Raw genomic sequence first — 20,763 nt, forward strand, 5'->3', positions numbered from 1 at the left:
GAGATAAATAAGGGCAATAGCAAACATATGCAAGATTGGGCAAGGTGCAAATAAGAGTAAGTGGGAAAACAATTGGTCTTTAAGAATACATTTTTGACAGTTCTGAGGAAACTGGGAGTCAGTTTGAATCGCTGTGGTGTTTTGTTTGTTTTGTGTATTTTCTCTGATTTGTAAATAATTATGATTAAAGTCATAGGCTTTGAGGAGTTGGAAAAATTCTCTGGATATATAAAATGGAGGTCATGTTAAGTTGAGCTAAGAAAACTTTACTTATAAGTTTAACCAGTGTATGCCAAAGCTCTCAAATCATCGTGAGCATCCATTATCTTAAATACATAGAGTTAAATATCATAGACCTCTTTTGAGATATTTTTCTCTGGAAAGCATCTTTCTCCCCTTTTCAAATACATTATCAATGTCATAAGTGATATGGAAAAGATTAATAGCTACAAATCCATAGATAAGTCATAATCGTGATTTTAGAGAAAAGCATTTTCACATTTACTTTAGTTTCTGTGATATTAAGTTGAATTATTTTTATTTTCAAATTAATCATGCAATATAAACCCTGTGGTAAAATGTTAACAAATAGGGAAATACATTCATACTCCTTGCTAAATAAAGCTAAATACCTTGAGCCTTAGCCAGATATTGCTCTTGGGTGATTTTTTTATTGTCTTTACTTACTAGTTGACAGTCAAAGTTTGGAAATTTTATTGTCTTTCATATTTCTTAAACTAATATTTACCCCTTAGAAAATAATTTTCTATCACTTTCTTCATAACAGATGTCATGGGGCTACTAGGTGGGTCAGACCATGTATAATTGAGGCAAGAAAGAAATATTATTGGGTAAAGCTTGCACATATCCTGGGCAGGTGTGCATCCAAGTGTGAGCAGTAATTAAATCTAGAAAAATGACGAATGCATTTACTAGACAGCTATTTATAGACAGGCATCCATGTATCAGATATTTTTCTGGATGCTGGGAATAAACAGAAAATGAAATACACAAAAAAATGTATCCTTATGGTACCACAAAGGTATTTTACTTTTATTGGTTTCTAAATCCAAGTTTACAAGGTAACAGAAAATCAAGAGATTGGGAATAGAAAATCTAAAGCAGTTTTAGAAAATTTAAACCAATTTTATGGAACAAGGGTTTACACAAGATGGGGCAAAAAAAAATCCAACCCAAATAAACATTACAAGGTAAGAATTACTACAAGACTTGTGTCAGTTTGCTGAGAATGATGGTTTCCAGGTTCATCCATGTCCCTACAAAGGACGCGAACTCCTCGTTTTTAATGGCTGCATAATATTCCATGGTGTATATGTGCCACATTTTTCCTGTCCAGTCTATCATCGATGGGCATTTGGGTTGACACAAGAACACAAAATCAAACACCACATGTTCTCACTCATAGGCGGGTGTTGAACAAGGAGAACACATGGACACAGGGAGGGGAGCACTATACACGGGGGTCTGTTGTGGGGGAGTGGGGGGGACAGCGGGGGGGTGGGGAGTTGGGGAGGGATAGCATGGGGAGAAATGCCAGATATGGGTGAAGGGGAGGAAGGCAGCAAATCACACTGCCACGTATGCACCTATGCAACAACCTTGCATGTTTTTCACATGTACCCCAAAACCTAAAATGCAATAAATAAAAAAAAAAAAAGAATTACTACAAGACTAAAAATGCTTAGAGCGGGATAAAAGGGAAATAAGTCCTGTTTAAAACAAGGAATGAGGAACTGACGGAGAACAGGAAATGCTCCATAATCTGTACCTTGATCTTATTCTACCAGAGAGGATGACAATTCAGAGTAAAGTGTGGCTTCTCATTAAGCTTCCTAGACAATTGAAATGGCTGTTTGATCTAAGACAAAATGAACCTGGCATATTTAAAAGTAGAATAAGACAAGTTATACACATAGTTTTTTTGTTTATTTATTTATTTATTTTTTGAGACAGAGTTTCGATCTTGTTGCCCAGGCTGGAGTACAATGGCAGGATCTCTGCTCACCACTACCTCTGCCTCCCAGGTTCAAGCGACTCACTTGCCTCAACCTCCTGAGTAGCTGGGATTACAGGTATGCACCACCATGCTCAGCTAATTTTGTATTTTTAGTAGAAACTGGGTTTCACCATGTGTTTCAGGCTACTCTTGAACTCCCGATCTCAGGTGATCTGCCCGCCTCGGCCTCCCAAAATGCTGGGATCACAGGTGTGAGCCACTGCCTCTGGCCTATACATAATTACTTTAAGCCAACTTTAAAAAATCCATTATTCTGGACAGTGTCTATTTAAGAGAATAAACTTTTGATTTAATGTTAATAATAATTATAGAAAATAGTAAAATTTGTCAAATTTATTTTCTCTTTTAAGCTATAAATGACAAGGTACTAGGATTTATTTCTGCCTTATGTCAGAGAAGCCTAAAATTGCTAAGAAACAGATTCATCCCTAAATCATCACAGTTAAAGAAGCTCTGCCTTGGAGGTTTGAAGGTAAGACAAGATTCACTTTGCCCTTCAGATTGTTTCTTTTGTACAAAAATGACATTTTGGTTGGAATTTGTGTTTGACAGCTCTATAATGTAATTTTCCAGGATGTGTTGAAGTGAAACCAAATGTCACTGGCTTCATTCAGTATGTTTTCTGCCTGGTGGAACATACCATTACTATTCTATTTATTTTTACAGCCGATGAAAAAATGGATTATTTTGATTTGTGGAGTTCTTTTACACACAATTTTCCAGAAGATAAAGATCACATATTAGCCCCTATAGATGCCCTTGATTGCACATTAATTGACTCTAACTGTTAAGAAACTGCCTATGTTAGTTCCATTCTGGCATTACTTACACTAGCAGTCAATAGGTTGTATATTGGATTAGAGTATGTGTGAGCAGTGGGAGAACTCTGTGCGGTGATTTAAAGGGTGGTCATGTAAAAGCCATCCAGAAATGTTGAGAATGAAAAAGGCATTCATAATAGAAAACCGACTCACGGTTTGAGAGTAGAAGTGAAGCTGAGTCAACTACAAGTGCTGAGTCAAAAACTCTGCAGTCTTGGACACACTGCTGCTGGGGAAGAGAAGCGGAGAGAAGGGCAAAAGTGTTAGAACTTGGTAGATTGTCATACAGATTTGTTTTTTTTTTTAGACCAAAAACTAGACTGGAAAATAAACAGTATATAGGGTTTAAAGGCCCAGACAGACACGAAGGTTTGTTTCTTTGTGGTGGTTATTGTTTTTTGTCACTAGCTACATTGAAATCAGAATTTTAAAGTGAAATTTTGCTTAACATTTTTATCATATTAATCAAAGTAACATTTGGGACACTAGAGAACCTGTGGCTACTTGGAGAGAGAAAATCACTAGACATTGTTTTCATTTTTAATTTTTTAAGAGGATATTTTGCTGCTTATCAATATTCTATTCATAAAAGGAGGAAAATCCACATATTAGCATACAAATTATAATTTTAATCTATCTGCTTATTATACTGAATTTGGGAATAACACACACAAAAAAACCCTTTCTTTGTGTAAAAAGAACATAAAATCATACTGTTTGTGATTTTAAATTTATAAACTTAATTTTTTTCTTTGCTTTTGTTTTTCACCAATGCTTTTTGGCATGAAGATATTGTATGTCATAGGAAATCAGGATGCCACAATGGTAGATGGGTTATGCAGGAAAATGGAAATCAGAACAGCGACATAAAAGACCATCATATGATATGACTGATTATTTAACAGAGTGGGAACACAGATATAAGGTGTTAGGACAAAGGGTATTGTGAATCAGGAATCTGGGAAATACCCTGTGGATCCAGACTAAACACATCAATTATAATTTTTTCCTCTATTTTGCTGCCATTCTTCAGGAAGCTTAGGCAGCTATGAAAAGCCATTCATGGGAAGCCTTTTAAAAATGAAGTAAACATAAACTTCTCAGTCTTCTTAAAAAGAATAAAAAACAAATACTCATTTTCCTTGAGTCAAAGCTGTCCTGGTCCCTCCTTCAGACTGTTGAGTTATATATGAAACCCTATTCCACGTTGCCCAAACCTGTGAAAGTTATCTGACCTTCCTGCCTTAACTGTCTCTCCATGGTGCAGCCTTACTCATTTCCAGCAGCTATAGCATTTCTGCTTCCTAGAACTGAGTATCTTTGATTGCCATTAGCATACTATTGTTCTTCAAATTGGTTTTTGACTTGGTTATAGCACATCAAATCTACTAAAGTTGTCTTTTCGGTTACCCTGATATGATCCCAGGACTACAGTTTTTCTCAATTGATTAGTTCTCCTTCTTGCACTCTACAACCCAGACTAATCTGACTTGGCTGTATCTTCTATTAATCAACAGTCTACCTCATGTCATTCCCATGAGCATTAAATGAGAACGCAGTTAGGGGCACATCATATGACCTGGTACCGAGATATCTATTATAGTTATCTTGGTACAAGACAATATGTTGATTAATGCTCTTCCTGTAACATGAAGTTTTATACTAGCACTGTCCATGATAAATCTAATGTGTCACATATGTAACTTTAATTTTTGTTAATAATATTAAACATATACATAAGTAGGTGAAATCAATTTAATGATGTATTTTTCTTAACTAAACACAGTATATCCAAAATATAATTATTTCAACATTTAATCAATATGAAAAATATTAATGAGTTATTTTACTTATTTTGGCTAAGTCTTCAAATCCACTGTTTTTTAACTCTTAACAGAATATGTCAATTCAGAGCAGCATCATTTCAAGTATTTAAAAGCCAGATGTGATTTCAGGCTGCCATATTAGATAGCACAACTGCAAAGTTGTATGGATCTGAATTTCCTGCTATGACCAAATACTCATTTTTTGAATCAGATCACTAAAATGCTGTATCTTTTCAAATGGTTCCTATCACCCTGAGGTAAAAGTGTAAGCACTATATCATTGCATTCAAAGTTTCACATTAACTGACTTCTATTAATTTCTTAACTATGATCATCTGTCATTTATTTTAATCTATACTTCTCCAGGCAAACTGCCTTTCTTCCTTCTTTTCAAATAAGTTAAACTTTTACCATCTCAGGACCTCAACTTGCTATTTCCTCTGTTTAGAATACTCTTTCTTCAGATTTTTATTTACATAAGTTGCTATTCACATTATTCATGTCTTTGCTAAAATGTCCAATTTCTGTAATTAACAGAAGATTTTCACAAAGTACTTCATCTGTAATACCAAATGTCTCTCAGTCCATATCCAATATCCTGCCCTTTCCCACCACTCCCATTAACATTACACTGCATCATTTTTCTTCTTTGAACTGTACTCATCACTGATTTAATTTTCTTTTAATTTTATTTTTCTACTTCAATAGGTTTTTGGGGAACTGATGGTGTCTGATTTCATGAATAAGTTATTTAGCGGTGATTTCTGATATTTTGGTGTGCTCATCAGCCAAGGAATGTACACTGTACCCATTGCAGGTTTTTATCCCTCACCACCCCCACCCTGTCCCCCAGACCTTAAAGTCTAATGTGCCATTCTTAATGCTTTTGCAACCTCATAACTTAATTCCCACATATAAGTGAGAACATACAATGTTTGGTTTTCCATTCCTGAGTTGCTTCACTTAAAATAATAGTCTGCAGTTCCATCCAGGTTGCTGTGAATGCCATCTTTTTCATTTTTTTTTTTAAATAACTGAGTAGTATTCCGTTGTGTGTGTGTGTGTGTGTGTGTGTGTGTGTGTGTGTGTCTGTGTCTGCAGTCTTGGACACATTGCTGCTGGGGAAGAGACGTGGAGGTAAGGGAAAAAGTATTAGAGCTACATTAGTGTGTCATACAGATTTGTGTTTTTCTAGACAGGAAACTTGCCTGGAAATTAACAGTTTACAGGGTTTAACGTGCTAGAATAAAGAGATCCAGAAAGACATGGAAGTTTGTTTCTTTGTAGTTGTTATTGTTGTTTTACTACTAGCTACATTGAAATTAGAATTTTAAAGTGAAATTTTGCTTAACTTTATTATCATATTAATCAAAGTAACATTTGTAACCCTAGGGAAACTGTGGCTACATGGAAACGGGCTATTACTAGACATTGTTGTCATTTTGGAAAGTTTTAAGAGGATATTTTGCTGCTTACCAATATTTTATTTATAAAATATATAAATACACACATATGCATATATATATGTACACATACATATATGATGTGATATATATATAATGTATATATGATACATATATAAACATTTTCTTTATCCACTCATTGATTGATGGGCATTTGGGCTGATTTCATATTTTTGCAATTCCAAATTGTCCTGCTATAAACACACATGTGTAAGTATCTTTTTCATATAATAACTCCTTTTCCTCTAGGTAGATATCTAGTAGTGGGATTGTTGGATCAAACTGTGGATCTACTTTTAGTTCTCCACACTGCTTTCTATAGTGATTGTACTAGTTTACATTCCCACCAGCAATGTAGCCCCACAGTAGTTCCCAGTTCACTGCATCCCCACCAACATCTATTATTTTTTGATTTTTTGATTATGGCCGTTCTTGCAGGCATGAAGTTTATCACTTTGTTTTGATTTGTATTTTCCTGACAATTAGTGATGTTGAGCATTTTTCCACATGCTTGTTGGCCGTTTGCATATCTTCCTTTGAGAATGTTCTATTCCTGTCCTTAGCCTACTTATTGATGGGATTGTTTGTTTTATTTGTTGCTGATTGGTTTGATTTCTTTGTAGATTCTGGATATTAGTCCTTTGTCTGATGTATAGATTATGAAGATGGTGTCTGATTTCATGCCTTTGCTTTTGGGTTCTTGGTCATGATGTCCTTACATAAACCAATGTCTAGAATGGTTTTTCCAAAGTTATAGTCTATAATATTTATGGTTTCAGGTCTTAAAGTCTTTGATCCATGTTGAATTAATTTTTGTATAAGCTGAGAGATGAGGATCCAGTTTTATTCTTCTACCTGTGGCTTGCCAAGTATCCCAGAATCATTTGTTGAATAGGGTGTCCTTTCCCCACTTTATGTTTTGTTTGCTTTGTCAAAGATCAGTTGGTGGTAAGTATTTGGCTTTAGTTCTAGGTTCTCTATTCTGTTTCATTGGCCTATGTGCCTATTTCTTATAACAGTACCATGCTATTTTGGTGACTATGACCTTATAGTATAGTTTGCGGTTGGATAATATGATGCCTCCAGATATTTTTTTTCTTTGTCTTGCTTTGGCTATCGGCTCTTTTTTGGTTCCATATTAATTTTAGGATTGCTTTTTCTAGTTCTGTAAAGAATGATGGTGATATTTTGATGGGAATTGCATTAAATTTGTATATTGTTTTTGGCAGTATGGTCATTTTTACAATATTGATTCTACTGATCCATGAACATGGGATGTGTCTCCATTTTTTTGTGTCGTCTATATCTTTCAGCAGTGTTTAGTAGTTTTCCTTGTAGAGGTCTTTCACATCCTTGGTTAGGTATAATCCTAAGCATTTTATTTTATTGCAGATATTTAAAAAGGGGTTGAGTTCTTGATTTGATTCTCAGCTTGGTCGCTGTTGGTGTAAAGCAGAGATACTGATTTGTGCACATTAATTTTTTGTCCTTGAAACTGATGAATTTGTTTATCATTTCTAGCAGCTTTTTGGTTAAGTCTTTGAGGTTTTCTTGGTATGCAATCATATCATCAGCAAATTTAGTAACAGTTTGACTTCCTCTTTACCAATATATATGCCCTTTATCTATTTCTCTTGTCTGATTGCTCTGGTTAGGACTTCCAGGACTATTAATATGCTAAACAGAAGTGGTGAAAGTTATTCTTTGTCTTGTTCCACTCTCAGGGGGAATGCTTTCAACTTTTCCCTATTAGTATAATGTTGGCTGTGGGTTTGTCGTAGATGGCTTTTATTACCTTAAGGTGTGTTCCTTCTATGCTGATTTTGCTGAGATTTTCTAATCATAAAGGGATGCTGGGTTTTGCCAAATGGTTTTTCTGTGTTTTTTGTGATGATTGTGTGATTTTTGTTTTAAATTCTGTTTATGTGGTGTATCACATTTATTGACTTATATATGTTAAGCCATACTGCATCCCTAGTATGAAACCCACTTGATCATGGTTGATCATCTTTTTGATATGCTGTTAGATTTGGTTTGCTAGTATTTTGTTGAGGATTTTTGTATCTATGTTCATTGAGGATATTGGTCTGTTGTTTTCATTATTGTTATGTTCTTCTCTGGTTTTGATATTAAGGTGATACTGACTTCATAGAATAATTTAGGAAAAAATTCCTCTTTTTATATATTGTGGAATGGTATCAATAGAATTGGTACCAATTCTTCTTTGAACGTCAGATAGAATTCAGCAAATCTGTCTGGTTTTGGGCTATTTTTGTTGGCAATTTTTTTATTACCATTCAGTCTCACTGCTTGTTATTGATCTGTTCAGAGTTTCTATATTTTCCTGTTTAATCTAGGAGGGTTGAATATTTCCAGAAATTATCCATCTTCTCTATGTTTTCTAGTTTATGTGCATAAAAATGTTCATAGAAGCCCTGAATAATCTTTTGTACTATTGTGGTATCCATTGTGACATCTTTCTAACTGAGCTTATTTGGATCTTCTCTCTTTTCTTGGTTAATCTCACTAATGGTCCATCAATTTTATTTGTGCCTTCAAATAACCAGCTTTTTGTTTTATTTATATTTTGTATTTTTTTTTTGGTTTCAATTTTATTTAACTCTGCTCTGATCTTCAGTATTTCTTTTCTTCTGCTGGGTTTGGGTTTAGAGTGTTCTTGTTTCTCCAGCTCCAGGAAATATGGCCTTACATTTCTATTTGTGCTCTTTCAGACTCTTTGATGTAGGCATTTATTGCTATGAACTTTCCTCCCAGCACTGCCATTGCTGTATCCCAGAGGTTTTGGTAGGTTGTTCTACTATTATTGTTCAGTTCAAAGAATTTTTAAATTTTCATTTAGATTTCATTGTTTACCCAGTGATCATAGGAGCAGGTATTTAATAGCCATACATTTGCATGATTTCGAGAGTTCCTTTTGGAGTTGATTTCCAATTTATTTTCACTGTGGCCTGAGAGAGTACTTAATATAATTTCCATTTTCTTAAATTTACTGAGACTTATTTTGCAGCCTATCATATGCTCTGTCTTAGAGAATGCTCCATGTGCTGATAAAGAGAATGTATATTCTGCAGTTGTTGGGTAAAATGTTCTGTAAGTATCTTTTAAGTCCATTTGTTCCAGGGTGTAGTTTAAGTTCATTGTTTCTTTGTTGACTTGTCTTGATGATCTGTCTTGTGCTTTCAGTGGAGTATTAAAGTCCCCCACTATTACTGTGTTGCCATCTTTCTCATTTCTTAGGTCTAGTGGTAATTGTTTTATAAATTTGGGGCTCCAGTGTTAGGTGCATATATATTCAAAATTGTGATATTTTACTGTTGGACTAGTCCTTTTACCATTATATAATGTCCCTCTTTGTCTTTTTTTAACTGCTGTTGCTTTACAATTTGTTTTGTACAATATGGGAAGAGCTACTCATGTTCACTTTTGGTGTCTATTTTCATAGAATATCTTTTTTCACCCATTTACCTTAAGTTTATGTGAGTCCTTATGTGTTTGTCAAGTATCCTGAAAACAGCAGAAACTTGGTTGGAGAATTCTTATCATTCTGTATCTTTTAAGGGGAGCATTTAGGCCACTTACATTCAATGTTAAAATTGAGATGTTAGGTAGGATTCTATTCATTATGCTATTGTTTGCCTGAATACCTTGTTTTGTATTTAATTTTATTATTGTTATATAGGTCCTGTGAGATTTATGCTCTAAAGAGGTTCTATTTTCGGTGTGTTCTGAGGATTTGCTTCAAGATTTAGAGCTCTTTTAACAGTTCTTGTAGTTCTGGCTGGTAGTGATGAATTCTCTCAGCATTTGTTTGTCTGGAAAAGACTGTATCTTGTTTTCACTTATGAAGCTTAGTTTCACTGGATACAAAATTCTTCGCTGATAATGGTCTTGTTTAAAGAAGCTAGAAATAGGACTCTGATCCCTTCTAGCTTGTAGGGTTTCCACTGACAGATCTGCTCTTAATATGATAGGTTTTCCTTTATAGGTTATCTGATGCTTTTGCCTCACAGGTCTTAAGATTCTTTCCTTCATCTTGACTTTAGGTAACCTGATGACTATGTACCCAGGTAATGATATTATTGCAATAAATATCCCAAGTGTTCTTTGAGCTTCTTTTATTTGGTTGATCTCTAGCAAGGCTGGGAAAGTCTGTTCAATTATTTCCTTGAACATGTTTTCCAAACTTTTAGATTTCTATTCTTCCTTGTGAACATAAATTATACTTAGGTTTGGATATTTAACATAGTCCCAAACTTCTTGTAGCCTTTGTTCATTTTTTTTAAAATTATTTTTTCTTTGTTTTCGACACATTGGGTTAATTCAGAAGCCTTATCTTTGAGCTTTGAAGTTCTTTCTTCTGCCTCTTCAATTCTGTTGCTGAGACTTTCCAGTGCATTTTGCATTTTTCTAAGTATGTCCTTGACTGTCAGAAGTTGTGATTTTTTTTGTTTATGCTATTTCACTGAAGAATTTTCCTTTCATATCCTGTATTATGTTTTTGATTCCTTTAAGTTGGACTTCATGTTTATCTCGTGCCTCCTTAATTAGCTTAATAATCGATCTTCTGAATTTCTTTTCTGTCAATTTAGAGTTTTTATCTTGGTTTGAATCCATTGCTGGTAAGCTGGTATGATCTTTTGGGGATGTTAAAGAAACTTGTTTCCTCATATCACCAGAATTTTCTGGTTCCTTCTCATTTTGGTAGCCTACCTTAAAAGGAAGATCAGAATTCAAGAGCTGCTGTTCAGATTCTTTTGTCCACCTGTTGCTCCCTTGATGTAGTGCTCTCCATTTTCCCTAGGAATGGAGATTTCTGAGAACCAAACTCTAGGATTGTTTTTGCTCTTGGGTCTGGTCACCCAGCAGAGATACTGGACTCCAGGCTGGTACTGGGGGGTGTCTGCAAAGAGTCCTGTGATGTAATCCATCTTCAGATCTTGCAGCCATGGATACCAACATCTTCTCTGGTGGAGGTTGCAGGGCAGTAAAGGGGACTTTATGAGGGATCCTTGGTTGTGTGTTTGTTTAGTGCACTGGTTTTTTGTTGGTTGTCCTCCAACCAGGAGGTAGTGTTTTCAAGAACTCATCAGCTGTGGTCCTATAGGAAGGATGCAAACTTGCCCTAGGAACACTCGGTTATTATTCAGGTTTCTCAGGCAGTGAGCAAGGCCATAGATTTCCCACTAGGTTATGACCTTTGTCTTCAGCTACCAGAGCAGGTAGAGAAAGACCACCAGATGAGGGCAAGGATAGGTATGTCTGAGCTCAGCCTTGGGCAGTCCAATAGAGTTACATTCCCAGGGAAATTATGGCTGCCTCTGCTGAGTTATTTAGGTCACCAGGGAAGTGGGGGAAAGCTGGCAATCACAGGCCTCACTCCACTTCCACTCAGCCCACTGTCCTAAAGGCTGAACTCATTCCCACCATGCCCTCCCAACAGCACCGAGCCTATTTCCAGGTAGCCAGTGACCAGAGCTGAGAACTAGCTCCAGAACACAAGCTTCTCTGTTGAGAAAGCAAGCAGACACACAGTTTTTTCACATCTCAGGAAGGCTGCAGTGGTGATCCAGTTCCTTCAAATGGTCTGTGGATTCTCTTGGCTTTCCTGGTAGGTTACTGTGGTAGTTCTTGGAGCAAAGGTTCATGACATGAATCTCCATATGCTGCTCTGTCCATTCAAGTGAGAGCTGAAAGGTAGTCCTGCTTCCTCTATGCCATCTTAATCCCTGATTCCACACTTTTTAGATTAAAATTTACATTCCATAAATATAATTCTCTGTTTTGTTTATTGGTGAATATCCAGTACCAGGCATAGCATCTGTCTCACAGTAAAATGATATTCGCAGAGCTGGTGAATAAATTACACAAATACATACATTCTTATACAATATATACATAAACATAGACACAGATATACATCTTTAACTAAAACTGTAATCTTTAATACATGACTTATTTACCTAATGCAGATGTGTACACACATACACACAGACAAAAAAAAATTACACACAAATCTGTGGAGTCTGAAAAACTGTCCTAAAAGCACAATGCCCAAAGGTTAAATAAAGAATGAAAATATGCAAAATGTGTAGCTAAATAGAAACTAGCTAAGTATTAACTTTCTTACATCACACAGTATTATACAGTAGTTTTTAAAAATATGAGTAAGGTTATCTATCATTTGTACAAAGTGGTAAACAATATTTATTTTTCCATAGATTATTACAAATATTAGAATTTCTGAATCTAAAATACTAGAGCATGATCTATTTTTTTAAAGAATACATTTGACTGTATTATATATTAAAAAATTCTGCACTTGAAAGAACACCAATAAGGAAATAAAAAGACAAGACATAAACTGGGAGAAATATTTGCATGATATATATTTTGAGAAATAATTATATCTAGGATATTAATAGTAAAAGGATTAATGATACATTAAAAATTAGCCCAATATTTGAACAGGCATTTCACCACAGAAAATATATGTATGTTTAGTAAACACTTGAAAAGATGTTCAACATTATTATTCATTAGGAAAATGCACATTGTAACAAAAATCAGTTATTGCTTCATACAACTCAAATGGCCATAATAAAGAGGACAAACAGTAACAAATGTGGTGCAGAGAAGGAAAAGCTGGAACTCATCTTGTTCTTAGAAATGCAAAATGGTGCAGCCATTTTGGAATTTTTGACAGTATTTTAAAAGGTAAAACATATTTATCATACCACCCCGTGATCTCACTCCTAGGTATCTGCTCAAGAAAGATGAAATATAGTCTACATAACCACATACATGCAAATATTTACAGCCACATTATTGGTAATAGCCAAAAGCTGGAAATAATTCACTGGTACATTAACTGTTGAATGCATAAATAAAATGTATGTACTGAATTGAATATTGTCTCCTCAAAAAATCTATCTTTATCTGGAAACTTAGAATGTGATTTCATTTGGAAATTGGGTCTTGCATACATAATTACTTAAAATGAAGTCACACATGATTAAAGTAGGCCCTACTCTACTGACTGGTCTCTTCATAAAAAAGAACAAACATAAGAGACACAGAGACAAACAAGAATAATACCACATGATGATGGAGATAGAGATTGGAGTGATGCCTTTGCAAGCCAAGGAACACCCAAGGATTACCAGGAACTAGAAGCAGCTAGGAAGGGAAAAGGAAGGATTTTTCCCCTTGGACCATCAAAGAGAGTGTGGCTCTGCTGATGCTTTGATTTCAAACATCTAGCTTCCAGAATTGTGAGAGAAAAAACTTGTGTTGTCTTAAGCCACCAAGTTTTTGGTATATTTTTATGACAGCCCTAGAAAACTAATACAGTGGAATACAATGGAACACTATTGAGCATAAGAAGGAATACACTATTGATATATAAAAAACCATAGATGAATTTCAAAGTGTTATGCTAATAGAAGCCAGACTCAGGAGATCATATATTCCATGGTTTTATTTATATGAAACACGTACTGATAGAGGCAGAAAGTGGATTAGTGTTATCATGGGGTTTTCAGTGAGAAGAGGGATTGTCTACAAATGGTTCAGAAAAAAGCTCTGTGATGTGATGGAAATGTTTTCCAACTAGATTGTTCTGAGGATTGTACAACTCTGTAAATTTACTAATAATTGTCAAATAGTATATTTAAATGATGAAATTTTATTGCACATCTATTACACTTCAATAAAATTCTATTTAATAAAAAGAAGAAAAAAATGATGTTGTGAAGAAAGGTGATGGAAACAAAGTAAAATACTTCTAGCCCTCAAGAATGCAAACATTAGCAATGGATTCAGAAAAAAAATAAAAAGAATATGAAAATCTACACTTTTTATCCTGAACATAGTTTCCTATTTTATTCTTTATCTTTAAAAATATATTTTGCTTTTTATATGCATCCTATAATAGGTGTAATAGATTGTAGAATTATTTAAAAGCAATTACATGTCTGAATCTGCTTATGTGAGTACATAACTCTAATTCCAATGATTTCTAGCCCAGAGGCTTCAGGTTCCTGTAGTACATTTAAAAGCATAATGTATATTCTCAAAGTACATTCATATTTCAATAAGCATAATAGAAATAACAAGATTGTTATAAAGATCACCTTTTACACTTTACTTTTACATGTTTATATACTTTTGAATGCAATTATATATACTTCATGCTGAGACACATTTTTTGGTGATCTGAGTTTCTATATGATATATGCTATGATTCACAGGAAATTATTAAATTATTACTTGATACATGCTACTGTTCAATCAAAGATACCCTTTAGTATGTAATTCTTATATTAGAATAATGAAGCAGAGCTTATTTTGGTAAATATTTGGAATTAGTTTGTTCTCACATTGCTATAAAGAACTACCTGAGACTGAGTAATTTATAAAGAAAAGAGGTTTAATTGACTCACAGCTCTGCAGGCCATATAAAAGCATAGTTGGGAAGCCTCAGGAAACTTAAAATCACAGCAGAAGGGAAAAGGAGAAGCAAGCACATTTTCACATGGTGGCAGGAGAGAGAGAAGGAGTAAAGAGGAAAGGGCTACGCACTTTTAAACAGCCAGAACTTGTAAGAACTCTATCATGGAAACAGCAAGGGAGAAGTCTGCCCCCATGATTCAATCACCCTTCTACCAGGCCCCTCCTTTAACATGTGAGGCTTACAAGTCAACCTGAGATTTGGGTGGTGACACAGAGGCAAACTAGATCAGTAACCATTGACTCAACTTCTATTCACATATTTTATTTTTCAAGATTTTTCTTATGGAGAAAGAACATGTTTTTTTCATAAGAAAGAAAGATCTCTCAGTGGTCAAGAGCTATCAGAAGTTACATGTCATTTCCAGTGAGTTTCAATGTAAGTTTTATAATTTTTCATTAATACAAATATTTGAAGTTGGTTGTTTGCTTTATTTTGTTTCATGTACTTGATACATTCTTAAACAATCTCCTGTATTCTTCAGAGTGTCAGTTAATAACCACAAAAGGAATGATGGTTGTCTGTACAGGTTTTGCTTACATATGATAATACTAAATTTAGGAATGTCACTGAATCATTGATGCATATGCACACAGCATTATTTTTTTTTTTTTTTTTTTTTTTTTTGAGACGGAGTTTCGCTCTTGATACCCAGGCTGGAGCGCAATGGCGCGATCTCGGCTCACCGCAATCTCCGCCTCCTGGGTTCAGGCAATTCTCCTGCCTCAGCCTCCTGAGTAGCTGGGATTACAGGCACGCGCCACCGTGCCCAGCTAATTTTTTGTATTAGTAGAGACGGGGTTTCACCATGTTGACCAGGATGGTCTCGATCTCTTGACCTCGTGATCCACCCGCCTCGGCCTCCCAAAGTGCTGGGATTACAGGCTTGAGCCACCGCGCCCGGCCACACAGCATTATTTAATACATCAAGTGTGATGAACATATACAGAAAGAGAAGAGAATTGATGAGCAATAAATACAGTACTGGCAACATACTTAGACCAACAAAATTATGGAAACTGCTTATTAATACATTTTAATAAACACAACTGACAGCATATATATTGAGTATATATATTTTCAAATGTATGAATGCAAGTAAGGACCCTGATAACCTGTGTAAATAAAATTATTTATAAGCAAGATTTACATAACACAATTTTTTTGGATGAAAATTTGCAAGATTAAAACAAAAATTATATGTTTTTGTGTTCAGTGTTTTATCTTAAAAATGGAAAAACATTTTCAGGTACTACCAAATTAATATACGATTTTGTATAGGATTTACATAAAAGATGCAAATATAAAGCAGTAAATTAAACAATATTTAAATATTCTTCTGAAAAGATTGTGAAATGACTTTAATAAAAAGAGAAATCAGCAGAGCATTTTAGCCATTTTTATTATTTTGGATAGAGGCCTTCCATTTATTATCTGCTCATTTGCTGGAAAATCTGGAGTATAATAAAATCTTCGACATGTGAGGAGACTGCTCCGAGTGGTAAATGTAAGCCCACATCAAGTCAGCTAGATAAACAGTAAGAGGTTCCTTCAGGTTATCAATGTTAAATATGAAGCATGATTTACATAAAATCGCAATATCCTTTGCCTTTCTGTCTTGTCTATATGATAGGCAGCTGTTCTTCAAAATAGCCACTTGATTCTTGCTTACGTCTAACAATTGTCTTCTTCCAATGCAATCTATAAATTGGACCCAAATGCAAACTTCACTCTATCAAGGTATGCCCTTCTTCAACTCTACATCTTATGTATATTAATACACAATACATATGCCTGTATTAGGCCAGTGCAGTAAAAATTCAATTCAGTTTTACAAAGATATATATTGGCCACATAATATTAATATGCTGGCACTGTATACAATTATTTTTAGGAAACTCAATTGTATGACAGCATTTTAAGTATTTCCATCAGAATTCATAGTATTAAATAAAATAAGGTACTATTGTTAAAAAAAAAAAAAGAGTGGTTCCTTAAAAACATAAACACAGAATTACCATATTCAGCAATTCCACTTCTGGGCATATATACAAAATAATTGAAAGCAGGGACTAAAACATATATTTGCACACCAATGTAGATAGTAGCATTATGCACAATAACTGTAAGGTGAAAACAATTGAAATGTCTATTCCCAAATAAAAAGATATGCAAAATATGATATGTACATACAATTGATTATTATTCATCCTCAGGAAGCAACACATTTTTCTAATACATGCTACAACACAGATAAAACTTGAGGACATTATGATAAGTGAAATAAACAAGACACAAAAAGATGTTATGTGATTTCACTTATATGAGGTATGTAGGACAGTCAAATTCATAGAGGCAGAGATAACCATGGTTACCAGTGGCCAGAGGGAGGGAGTATGAGGAGTTATTGTTTAGTGGGTACAAAGCGTTAGTGTGCAATGATGAAAAATTTCTATAATGTAATGAATATCAGTGAATTGTATACTTCAAATGAATAAAGTGCTACATTGAAAGTTACAAATATTTTACAATAATAAAACTTTATTTTTCAACCTGGGTTTTACTTCCCTTCCACTTCCTGCTTCTTGGATCCTCCCTAAGCTAAAATAAGATATTTTTAAAGATGGAACTCAAATAGCATGAAGGTGAGGTTGTTTTATTATAGTTAGATGTAGGAAAGATTTAAGTGGGAGGTTTCAAAGTTTTTAGATAACCTGTAGTGAAGCCACGGCTTTCCCCCTTCATTTCCTCCACGTCTCACACTATCTCGTCTAAGTATAACACAGAATAATACAAATGCTACGTTACAGACTGGTCGTGATAGAAACTAGGGTCTTAAAATAGAACCTTTTCTTGCCACACAAATTTCACCAGAAAAAACAAACATTTATCATGATATATACTAGATTACCAAACAATTTTCATAACATAGTGATTTTTAAAATTTGTAACTTACATTCTGATACATTTAATATTAAGTAGGACTTAGAGAATATATTTTGCCAGATATCATGTTTGTAGAATTTTCACCGATTTTTTTTTTAATTTACAAATTATCTCTTACAGTGCAATTTAATGCTGCAGTAGTGATGGCTATTCTGCACATAATAGCAACACAATTAGAGAACATTACATACAACAGTTTCTATAAACATAGTAAGGCCATTCTGTAAAAGCATTCTGTTAATAAAGCAGAAAGTAGCCACTCAGGAGACTGTGGTGGGAGAATCGCTTGAACTTGCAAGGCAGAGGTTGCAATGAGCTGAGATCACACCACTGCATTCCAGTCTGGATGATAGAGTGAGATTTCGTCTCAAAAATAAATAAATTAAACAAATAAAATACAGTTGAAATTAGAGGTCGTGTTTTACTTAGCACAGAAAATGTAAGGACACTAATATCCATAGAGAAATAAAAGTTAATAAAACTACTTGGCAATGTGATTATAGTCTATATATTGCTAATTTGATGTGAAGACAGCATATGTGTCACTTTACTGGGGAGGTCAAGGAGCTACACTTGTTTTTATTCTAGCTGGAGAAGAAGGAGGCAAATGACCAGCTAGCACCAAAGAACTTTAACAAGCACTCTGTGTGTGTGTATGTGTGTGTGTGTGTGTATGTGTGTCTGTACAAGAATGAGAAAGAGACATTATATTTCTAAATTTATGAAGTTTGGTGTATTCTATTAAAATATATCACTTTAAAACACACAATGACTTAGAGAGGACTTCCAGAAAAGAAAGCAATCATTTCATAATGTCTAAGGTTTCTTCTGGCTCAGAAAGTCTATAACTTCATATATTTAACTTGAACAACCTTTACTATTACATTCTTATTTATATAAATACAAACATATATATAAATTACAATAAACTGTTTGGATTTGAGAACAGCTTTCTTAACATAATATTCTAGGTCACTGTTAAATCTTTTTGAATTAAATTATGTCTTCTTTCTCTAACGTGATCAAAAGTATAGCCACTATTTTCAGGAGTTTCTCTATACCAATGAAACAAACAAACAAAATCCCATAGTGAAATGGTTTAAATAAGACATTTCATTAGACACTGTCAAGGAGACAATGAACTGAGAAAGCTTAAGTAATTAAATAATCATAAATTGTAGTCATACAAAATCATTGTTTATATACACTTAGATTATAAAAAGTAACTTGAAATTGCATACAATGAAATCATTCATTAAAGTTGGTTATATTTAATAAGAAATACCTCATTTTACAATGCTTATACAGTACTGTATGATGGTAATCTTTCTCACTTAGTTTACTACTATGTGACTTTCCATTTATTTCAATTTTTAGAAGCTGCAATTTAGAAAATGGTTGAGACACAGTAACACAAGATGTAAGTTAATTAATTCTAAAGATTGAATTAGTTCTTTATAAACCTCTTACCATTATTCACTGTGTTATAAATCTAAATCCTCTGCATTTTACTTTCTTGATTTTCTCTATTTTTGCTTTGTCATGCAATGGAATAAACAAGCAAAGTTTTTTAAAATAGAGGCAGCAATTCATCTCTTATTGCTTTATCTTGATCATGTTCTCCCTCTCCCAGTCCCTAACAATTACAATACAGCATGTTGTTTATGTTTTGGAACAAAATATAATAGCAATAAGCATCATGTATTTTAGTTTTATTGTTAGGAACTCAAATGTTAATAGCAAAAACAAGCACAGCACGTATTCTACAACTGTGTTCTGCAACCCCTTTTCATGTGCTTTCTCTTTACACTTGCAAATTGTATAAATACAGCCACAGGTATTTTGGCAGCTAATTAAATGTGAAGATGTGTGATTATATCTAGTATACTACTATTTGCTGAATAGTAATAGTATATTTTATCATGTAAAATAAGATGAGATCAGTATAATTTGCACTGAAGTACTTTAAATTCTGCCACTTACAAACCTGATTTTATGATGCTTACAAAAACATTCTAATTGAAATTTTTATTATATACCTATACACATATAGGACCCAAATACAAACATATATATATATGCATGTATGTATGTACCTAGGTATTTATTACTAATTTGATGGCATGTTTTTATATATCTCATAAAATGCTGGATCTGTGAAAAGCAAATAATGTTAGTTTGGAAATAAATCTGAAGACCCTGATTTTTTATTATTTTAGCCTTTGTCTTTCATAAAATTATTATAGAAAAAACATATTTTCAGACTTTTAGAATGTCTAAATCAATGAGAAACATCTATCATTTTTGCTCATTTAGTTCAATAATCTTGGGTTAGACACAGAGATCTTGAGTAGTAGTGTGGCCTTCTGAGTTACAATGGAAGATGAGATGCACACATGACCCAAGGTGGTAGAATATTAAAATATCCCCTACAATTAGTCCAAATTCAGTAGAATATCTTATATTTCTGACAGCTTATACTTTTACTGTGTTGTTACATCTTGCATTCCGCTGTAAATTTGATCATAAATTATTTAAAGATGTAGCTAACATAAGGTAATCATACAAAGAAGAGGAGGTGTTTTAAAAAGTGGGGCATCAATCAGGACAATAAAAAAGTGTATAATATAAATTCAGTATATAAAATGGACCACAGATTTGCCTCTAGATTTTAGAAATCACAGTGAAATGAGAAACTGAGCAGACTGATAATGTCCAATGACTGTGAAACATACACCCAACTGCTCATTTTAAGGTGAGAAATTTTTTTTTCTAAGTTATCTATTTAAAAAGACACTTTTAATTAGCAATGCCTTTGACAGCAGGATTACAATCAACATTGTTGCTTTTCTTCTAACTTTTCTCAATAAAATGTTAAGAAGACTCATATTGTATTCAATAAAAAACATTGCCAAAAGGCAACCATACATGACAAATCTGAAACTCTCTGCTAGCCTGGTTAAGTTCTGATGTAGACTTTTAGTTTATGTCCATGAAGCATTTCTTCATAACCAAGGCTATTTTTCCAAAATTTCACATCCTTGAGCCCACTTTTGTTAGTTCTCTGACCTAACGTTGGTTAAGTCACTCCCAAAATGCCTTTGGAAAACTATCCATGTAGCTTGGTGGGGTCTTCCCA

The 20,763-nt window shown here is 34.0% G+C and overlaps 1 long non-coding RNA gene across 3 annotated transcripts in view; it reads left to right on the plus strand.

The window, feature by feature from the left end:
• Positions 1-20,763, plus strand: part of LOC105720468 (uncharacterized) — a 39,283-nt gene that overhangs the window by 16,313 nt on the left and 2,207 nt on the right. For 2 of the 3 annotated variants that reach the window (XR_001108151.2, XR_010345315.1), the window contains 3 exons: positions 1,996-2,093; positions 2,389-2,510; positions 19,002-19,044. This is a non-coding gene — a long non-coding RNA (uncharacterized LOC105720468). Of the gene's footprint in view, positions 1-1,974; positions 2,094-2,388; positions 2,511-19,001; positions 19,045-20,763 lie in introns of all 3 variants that reach the window. The other variant, XR_010345314.1, reaches the window with a different exon arrangement.

The sequence above is a fragment of the Aotus nancymaae genome, unplaced genomic scaffold, assembly GCF_030222135.1.
Source record: "Aotus nancymaae isolate 86718 unplaced genomic scaffold, 86718_ANA_hifiasm-v0.15.2.pri h1tg000033l, whole genome shotgun sequence".
Classification (NCBI taxonomy): domain Eukaryota; kingdom Metazoa; phylum Chordata; class Mammalia; order Primates; family Aotidae; genus Aotus; species Aotus nancymaae.